Source organism: Physeter macrocephalus, chromosome 11, assembly GCF_002837175.3.
Source record: "Physeter macrocephalus isolate SW-GA chromosome 11, ASM283717v5, whole genome shotgun sequence".
Lineage (NCBI taxonomy): Eukaryota > Metazoa > Chordata > Mammalia > Artiodactyla > Physeteridae > Physeter > Physeter macrocephalus.
This window is the reverse complement of record NC_041224.1, coordinates 92,578,007-92,586,824: the sequence shown is the minus strand read 5'-3', so window position 1 is coordinate 92,586,824 and position 8,818 is coordinate 92,578,007. Positions and strand designations below refer to the sequence as shown.

At 40.9% G+C, this 8,818-nt stretch overlaps 1 pseudogene; it reads right to left on the bottom strand.

Annotated features, from left to right (window-relative positions):
- Positions 1-2,520: 2,520 nt before the first annotated feature.
- On the bottom strand, positions 2,521-7,660 carry LOC102984900 (uncharacterized; annotated as a pseudogene).
- Positions 7,661-8,818: the final 1,158 nt, after the last annotated feature.

Here is an 8,818-nt window from a genome sequence, read left to right as displayed (position 1 = left end):
CATGAAAAAATGGCTCTATTTAGACTAAGCACATTAATAAAGATAAATCTGAGCAGTTCATAATGATAAAAGGGTCAATACCTCAGGAAGATATGGCATTTATGAATTACTTTGCACCTGATGACAACAGCTTCAAAGTAGAAGAAGGGACCTGAGAGAACTGAGAAACAGCAAAGGAAAGAAATCAATTAAAGTAAAATCATTATTGGATATTTTAGTAGTTTTCTCTCAATAACTGATACAGCAGTTAAGTCAAAAATTATTAAGGACATATAAAAGATACGGAAAATCTAAGTGGCATTATCAACCATCTTGACCTAAGTGACAATAGTAAAAAACTACAACCTACAACTTTAGAATATGCACTCTTTTCCAATGCACATGGACTGTTCATCAAGAAAGGCATATGTTGGCTATAAAACATGTATAATTAAATTTCAAAGACTGAAATCATAGAACAATTATTCTTTTAGTATAATAGATGTGAATTATGAATCACTAAATATTTGAAAGTTAAACAATACACTTTAACCCATGAGGTAAAGAAGGAATTGTAGGGGAAAATACAAAATATTCTGAGCTAAATTGCAATAAACTAAATATAACAAAATATGTTTGATTCAGCTAAGAAAAATATTTAGAATGATTTTTTTTGTTGTTGTATTTTGCTTCAAATACTTACATTGGAAATATTTAAAGGTTTAAGATAAACTATCAGTTTCCACTTTAAGAAAGCAAGTAAATTGAATTTAAAATAAGTAGCAGGAAAAAATAAAGAAGAGAAGATATCAATAAAGATAGATAATATAGAAACAGAAAATTAACAAAACAAAAAACTGATTCTTTGAATATATTAATTAAAATTGATAAACACCTGGCAAAACTGATCACATAAACCAAGAAAAAAACCTGAATTATCTGAGCAGGAATAAAAGAGGAATTATCAGTGCATATATTAAGATATTACAAAGGTAATGAGGGAGTATTATGAACAATTTTATGCCAATAAATTTGACAACTTATATGATGGAGAAATTCTTTGCAAAGCACAACTCTCTAGAAAATGGAAACAAGAATAAATATAAATCTGAGTATACTTTTACCCGTGAAAGAAAATAATTTTGCTATTAAAAAAAATCCTCCAAAGAAAACTCCAGGCTTAAATAATTTCACTAGTGAATTCTATCAAACATTTAGTGAAAAATAATAACAATCTGAAACAAATCATTTCAGATAATGGAAGAGGAGAAAATATTTTCTAACTCATTAGATGAGGCCAACCCAATCCTGACAGGTAAACCTTACAAAAACATTACAAGAAAATTATAGAGCAACAGCCCTCATAAACATAGTGCAATAATCCTTAACAAAACATTAACAAATCAAATACAATAACATCTAGAAGTGATAACACATTGTGGCTGTATTATTCAGGGTTCTCCAGAGAAATGGAACCAAAAGGATGTATATATATTTATAATAAGGAATTGGCTCATGCTGTTACGGAAGCTGGCAAATCCCAAGATCTGCAGGGTGAGCTGTCAAGCTGAAAACAATAGAGCTAATGGTTTAGTTCCAGTCCAAGTCAAAGTCCTGAGAACCAGGAGAGCTGATGTTGTGGTTCCTTTCTGAAGGGAAGCAGCCTCAAGACTCAGGAATAGCTGGGATTTCAGTTAAAGTCCAAAGGCAGGAAAAAAGCTACTGTCCCAGTGTGATGGCAGTCAGCCAGGAGGAATTCTCTCTTACTCAGGGGATGGTTAGCCTTTTTGTTCTATGCAAGCCTTCAATTGACTGGAAGCCTACTCACATTAGGGAGCACAATCTGCTTTACTCAGTCTAAATATCTCAATATTAATCTCATCCAAAAACTCTCACAGAAACATCCAGAATAATGTTTAGCCAACTATCTAGGCACCCCATGGCTCAGTCAAATTGGCACATAAAACTGACCATCACAAGTCCACCCTTTGTCAACTTGGCATCCTTATGCATCCACTTAAACCATACTTAATCTCCTAATAAAGATAATAACAAGGTTATAATTCTGCTTAATGTGATACAAATGCCTTGCATACAACTTAAAATGCATTAGCCATTTCCCCAGAAGAGGAGATAAAAGTCTTTGAGTGATGTTTACCCTCCTCCTTGATATCCTGTAACTTAAGTACTAAGATGTAAAGATAATGATACTTAAATACTATGATATGAAGTCAATGCATCTTATATTACTTGATAAGGGGATAAGAGAGCAAAGAAAACAAAGATGCTACACACACACACACAAACACATCCATAACAAAATAAGGAAAAAATACTCATAACAATTACAGGCTTCTATAACTGGTCATGTGGTTGTACTTGGTATTTACTCCGTTACCCATTCTGTATTCCCTATGCCTTCAGCAAGTACCTCAGCTGATTGTAGTTCTTTACTTGGTGGAGTACTCAAACCCTCATTCCTAAAGAGCTGTGGCCATTAGTAATCCTACTTGGATTGAGTTGTTATAGTTTCCACTGACCTTAATTCCAGGGTTTGGTAATACTAAGAGACATCCTAAGGATCTCCTGTATTCCAGATATACTCTTCCTTTCCTCCACATGGATCAGTAGTCCAACTTCCCCTTGGAAGTTATCCACTATGATGCTATTACTATGGATGCTAGTTTTGGCAGAAGCACTGCATGCAGGAAAGGAAAATCCATATCCAGAGTGAGTGTTTATTTCAGTAAGAACAAATTGCTGCCCCTTTCATGACGGATGCCATCTGATGTAATCAACCTGCCACCAGGGAGCTGGATGATCACCTCGGGGAATGGCGCCATACTGGAGGCTCAGTGTTGGTCTCTGCTATTGATGGATTGGGTACTCACCAGTGGCCATAGCCAGATCACCCTTGGTAAATAGAAATCTATGTTGCTGAACCCATGTATAATCTCCCTCCCTGCCACCGTGGCCATTGTGTTCATGAGCCCATTGGGCAATGACAGTGGTGACTGGGGAACGAGGCTGACTAGTATCTACAGAATGAGCTATCCTACCCATTTGCTTATTAAAATTCTCCTTTTATGAAGTCACCCTTTGATAATTATTCACTTGGGACACAAATATCTTCAGGATTTATACTCATTCAGAGAGGTCTATCTCATAACTCTTTCCCAAATTTCCTTGTCACCAGTTTTCCAATCATGTTCCTTCCATGTTCCTGACCATCCAACCAAACAATTGGCCATGGCCCATAAATCAGTGTAAAATTGTACATCTAGCCATTTTTTCTTCTAATAAAAGTTACCCATGAGGTGCACTGCTCAGAGTTCTGGCCACTGGATTTGCCTTCACCATTGTCCTTCAGAGATATCTCAGAATGGGGCTGTAATGCTGCAGCTGTCCACTTTGGAGCGGTGCCTGCATATTGTGCAGAATCATCTGAAAACCAGGCCCAAGTCTTCTCTTCATCTGCTAACTGATCATAGGGAACTCCCCATAAGCCATAGTTGCAGGCTGAGAGAGAGAAAATAGCGTAGCAGGAGTGGCATGGGCATTTTGGCCACTTCTTCATGTCACTTACTTGTGCTTTCAGAGCTTGCTTGGTCCTGATCATCATTTGATGATGAAGTGCCCTAAGCATGACCAATTTTATGGTTTGGTGGGTCAAATAATACCCAGTTCATGGTGAGCAGTTCAGGTTGCATGATAAGTTAGTGGCCTATGGGTAAGAGTTCAAGCTCTACTAAGGCCTAGTAGCAGGCCAACAACTGTTTATCAAAAAGAGAGTAGTTGATGCCAGAGGATTGCAGGGCTTTGCTCTAAAACTCCAAGAGCCTGCACTGCGATTCACCTATAGGGGACTGCCAAAGGCTCCAAACATCATCTGCCAATGACACTTCAAGTCCCATTGGATCTGCTGAATCATATGGCCCAAGTGGCAGAGCAGCTTGCACAGCAGTCTGGACCTGATGCAGAGCCTTCTCTTGATCTGGGTCCCACTTAAAACCTGAAGCTTTCCAGGTCACTCAGTAAATGGGCTGGAGTAACACTAAAATGAGAAATAAGTTGCTTCCAAAATCCAAAGGGGCCCACTAGGCACTGTGTTTCTTTTTTTTTTTTTTTTTAAGTTGTAGGAGGGACCAGAACAACAGCTTCTCCTTCACCTTCAAAGGCGTATCTCAACGTGCCCCACACTAAGAAATTTCACTGAGTAAGGCCCCTGAAACTTTGTTGGGTTTAGGTCCTACCATCTGACATGCAGATATCTTACCAATAAGTCTAGAGTCATTGCTACTTCTTGCTCATGAAGTCAAATCAGCAGAATGTAATCCATTGCAGCATGGAAGGGAAAGGCAATCAAGATTCTTGCAAACTAAATTATGACACAGAGCTGGAGAGTTGATAGGTAGGACAGTGAATGTATATTGCTGGCCTTGCCAGCTGAAAGCAAACTGCTTCTGGTCATTCTAATTAACAGGTATGGGGGAAAACCATTTGCCAGATCATTAGCTGCACATCAGGTACTAGGGGATGTGTTAATTTGTTCAAGAAATAAAACCACATCTGGTGCAGCAGCTGCAGTTGGAGTCATGATCTGATTAAGTTTATGATAATCTACAGTTATGCTGCAAAATGTGTCTGTCTTCTGCATCAGCTGAATAGGCAAGTTGAATGAGGATGTGGTAGGAATCGCTACCCCTGTATTAATGGAGGTGCTAATCTCTGCAATCCTTCTATCAACAGAGTACTGCTTTTGGCTTACCATTTTCCTAGGTAGAGGCAGTTTCAGTGGTTTCCACTTGGCTTTTCCCACCACGGTAGTGCTCACTCCACAGATGAGAGAACCAGATGTTTATTATATAAATTGATAAACTTGTACAAAAATATATATGAATATGCAAAGAATCTAGAATTTTCAAAACAATCTTGGGAAAAAGAAAAGCAAAAAAGCTAGAAGTCTTCTACTCATGACTTTAAGACTTACTATAAGTTACATTGATAAAGATAGCATGGCACTGTCATAAAGACAGACAATAGATCAATGGAATAAAATAGAGGGTCCAAGTGAACCCATATTATGTAGAAAATTGACTTTCAATAAAGGTGCCAACTCAATTCAATGAGGAAAGGACAGTCTTCTCAACAAATGGTGCTGGGACAGTTGAATATTCAGAAGAAACAAATGAACAAAAATCCACCCCCACTTTCTCACACCATACATAAGACTTAATCTGTTATGGATCATAGACCTAAACATAAAAACTGAATCTACATAGTTTTTAGAAGATTACATACAAGAATATTATCATTAGTGTTAAAAACATAAAGAACATGAATAGACAAGCCACAACATAGGAGAAAAGTATTCAAAAACGTATATTCACAAAACATATCTGACAAAGGACTTGTACCCAGCATATATTCAGAATTCCATGACTCAATAATAAAGCAAAATTAACCCAATAAAAATATGGGCAAAAGATGTGAACAGACACACCACAAATTAAGTTACCAAATGGTCAATAAAGACATGAAAAAGTATTCAGCATGAAAAATGATCAGGGCAATGTAAATTAAAACGATATCACTAAATACACAGCAAAATGGCTAAAATATAAAAGACTAACAACACAGATTGCGATTGCAAGGACCTGGAGCAACTGGAACTCTCATACATTGCTGGCAGAAATGTAAAATGGTATAACCATTTTGAAAAAAGGTTTGGCAGTTTCTTTTAAACTGCCTGCTCTTTGACCCAGCATTCCACTCCTAGGTATTTACCTAAGAAAAATGAACACATATGTCCACATAAAGACTTAGATGAAAATGTTCACGGCTGCTTTAATCACAATAGCCAAAAACTGTAAGTCCAAATGTACATCTGCAGAAAAATAAACTATTGTATAGCCATAAAACAGAGCACTACTCAACAATAATAATGAATGACTTGTTGATTCACTCAGTAACATGGATGACTCTCCCAAATAATGTGCGGAGAGAAAAAAGGACATATACAAACAGTACATGCTGAATGATTGCATTTATGTTAAGTTTTAGAACAGGCAAAACTTACATGAAGTGAGAAGAAAATCAGAATACTGTTTGCCTGGGTTGGGATGAAGGGAATGTGACTGGACTGGGACACAACAAAAATTTCTAGGGAGACAGGAACACCCCACATTATGATAGAGCTGTGGATTGTGGATTACTCAGTTTTATCCATTTTTCAGAATTGTATATCTAATATTTATATATTTTAGTATATGAATTTACCTCAACGAAAAAGAAATTAAAATACTACTACTACTACCACTACTATTATTACTACTGCAGCTGCTGCTACTACTACTACTGATAAAGTGGTGGATAGATAATGAATGACAGCATAGAGAAAATAAGAATGGCGGGTGTTGATAATTGTAGCTAACGGGTCCGAGAGATTTCACTATACTATTCTGCTTACTTTTTATAAGTTTTAAATTTCCTATAATAAATACTAATAATAATTTGATATGCAATACAAATAAGTAACAGGACAGTGATTGAAAAACGGGGTTATCCAGTAATCATTTAAGACTCAAATTCTTGTATTTTATCTAAAAAAGTAAATCTAATTGCTCATGTATACATACATGTTTTTAACTTAAAAAATCAATTGGGGCCCGTCGCTCGCCGGCCGGCGGCCTCGCTCGGCCCTCAGCTCAGTGGCGGCGTCGGAAGGCGGCCCGGGCCCTCGCAGACCCATGGCGGCGGCTGCGGCGCTGCCGGGCGCGGGCGGGCCTCCCGCGGGCGGCGGCGCCGGGGGCGGCGGGGGCGCGGGGGGCGGGTCCCCGCCGGGCGGGTGGGCCGGGGCGCGCCTCGAGGGCTCATGTATACATACATGTTTTTAACTTAAAAAATCAATTGGGGCCCGTCGCTCGCCGGCCGGCGGCCTCGCTCGGCCCTCAGCTCAGTGGCGGCGTCGGAAGGCGGCCCGGGCCCTCGCAGACCCATGGCGGCGGCTGCGGCGCTGCCGGGCGCGGGCGGGCCTCCCGCGGGCGGCGGCGCCGGGGGCGGCGGATCCCCGCCGGGCGGCTGGGCAGTGGCGCGCCTCGAGGGCCGCGAGTTCGAGTACCTGATGAAGAAGCGCTCGGTGACCATCGGGCGAAACTCGTCTCAGGGCTCGGCGGACGTGAGCATGGGCCACTCGAGCTTCATCTAGCGGCGCCACCTCGAGATCTTCACGCCCCCGGGAGGCGCCGGCGGCGGCCATTGCGGGGCGGCCCCGGAGCCGTCGGCGCAGCCCGGGCCCGACGCGGGCGGCGACTTCTACCCGCGCTGCCTCGGCAAGAATGGCGTCTGCGTGGACCGCGTGTTCCAAAGCTGCGGGGCGCCGCCGCTGCAGGTGCGGCGCGTATGAGTGGGGCCGGGGGGAGGGGGTGCGGCCTAGCCGTCGCGACCCGGACCCCGACACGACCCCTACGCAGACCCGGACCACCGACTCGCTATCCACCGTGACCCACGACCCCCTACCCCCACCTACGACCAGGAGGACCCAGATCTGGGCCCTGACCAGCCCGCCGGATCGGATGCCCCCACGTACGGCCCGTGGCCAGGACCCAGCCCCCAGCCAACAATCTCCACCTGGTCCTAGCCACAAGCAGGACACAGTCAGGACCCAGACCCGGAGGCCCATTCCGACCCCAAGCCCTTGTCCATCCTCCCCACAACCAGGACCTATATCCCTACATCTGGCCTTGTTCTTCCTCCACGTGGGCTGAGGTTTTCTGGGGTTCTTGGAGTTCGCATATATTTTTCATAACTAGCATGTAGGTAGTATGGACTAGAAATGTAAAACTCTGGTTGGTGGAACTGCCCAAAACAAAAAGCTGTATCTTCTTAACTGATAATGGGTTATCTGTTACTTTCTTTTTGTTCTACATGTTTTCAGTAGTGTATTATTTCAAGCGTGTGTTTTTTAAGCTGCAAGGACTTCTTTTTCTCATTGTTTTTTGTAGTCTAAAAATTGAAAGCTCTTGAAGCATGATGAATTTTTAAATCTGTGTTCTGAACCTTGAAATTTTGGGAAAACTAGATACTTTCAACATAACTTTTTTTTTTAAGTCACTTAATTATTTAGAAATTATTATAAGGTGTTATAGAGTATAATTAAGTGAGCTTCATGAGGAACTGTCAAATCCTGCTACAAAGCAGTTCAGCTTGGTTCTATGGTTTTGTGAAGTTATCATTTAGTCTGCTGGAAAAACAAACTTGCTCTCTAGGAAATGCTAATTATTCCTTAGGGGCTTTCTAGATTATTCCAAGTAGAACCTTTCTCCACAAACTGGAATTTTTGACTGCTTTCATTTGTTGAAGATGGTGCTTTTCTTTATTCCTTCACTCTTGTAGGTGGCTGCTGTGTTACTGCTTAGCCTGGAAAGCTGCACCAGCTAGTTCCTTAAATCCTGATGGGAGCATTTCAAAGACGGTTATTTTTCAAACCAGAAAAAAAAAAAAAGAAAAATCAATTGGAACAAATCAATAAGAAAACAACCCAATTAAACAGTGGCAAAAAATTTGAACAGACACTTCACTAAAATATAGAGATGGCCAATAGGCATATGAAAAGATGCTCAACATTATTAGTCATTAGGGAGATACAAATTAAAACCACAATGAGATGTCACTACACGCCCATTAAAATAACTAAAATGAAAAAGATTAACAATACCAAGTGCTGACAAGGATTTGGAACTAGTGGGAATGCAAAGTTAAACGTACTTTTCAAACTACCTAGCAATTTCACTCCTAGATATTGACACATGGAAAATAAAAATATATGCCCACACAAAGA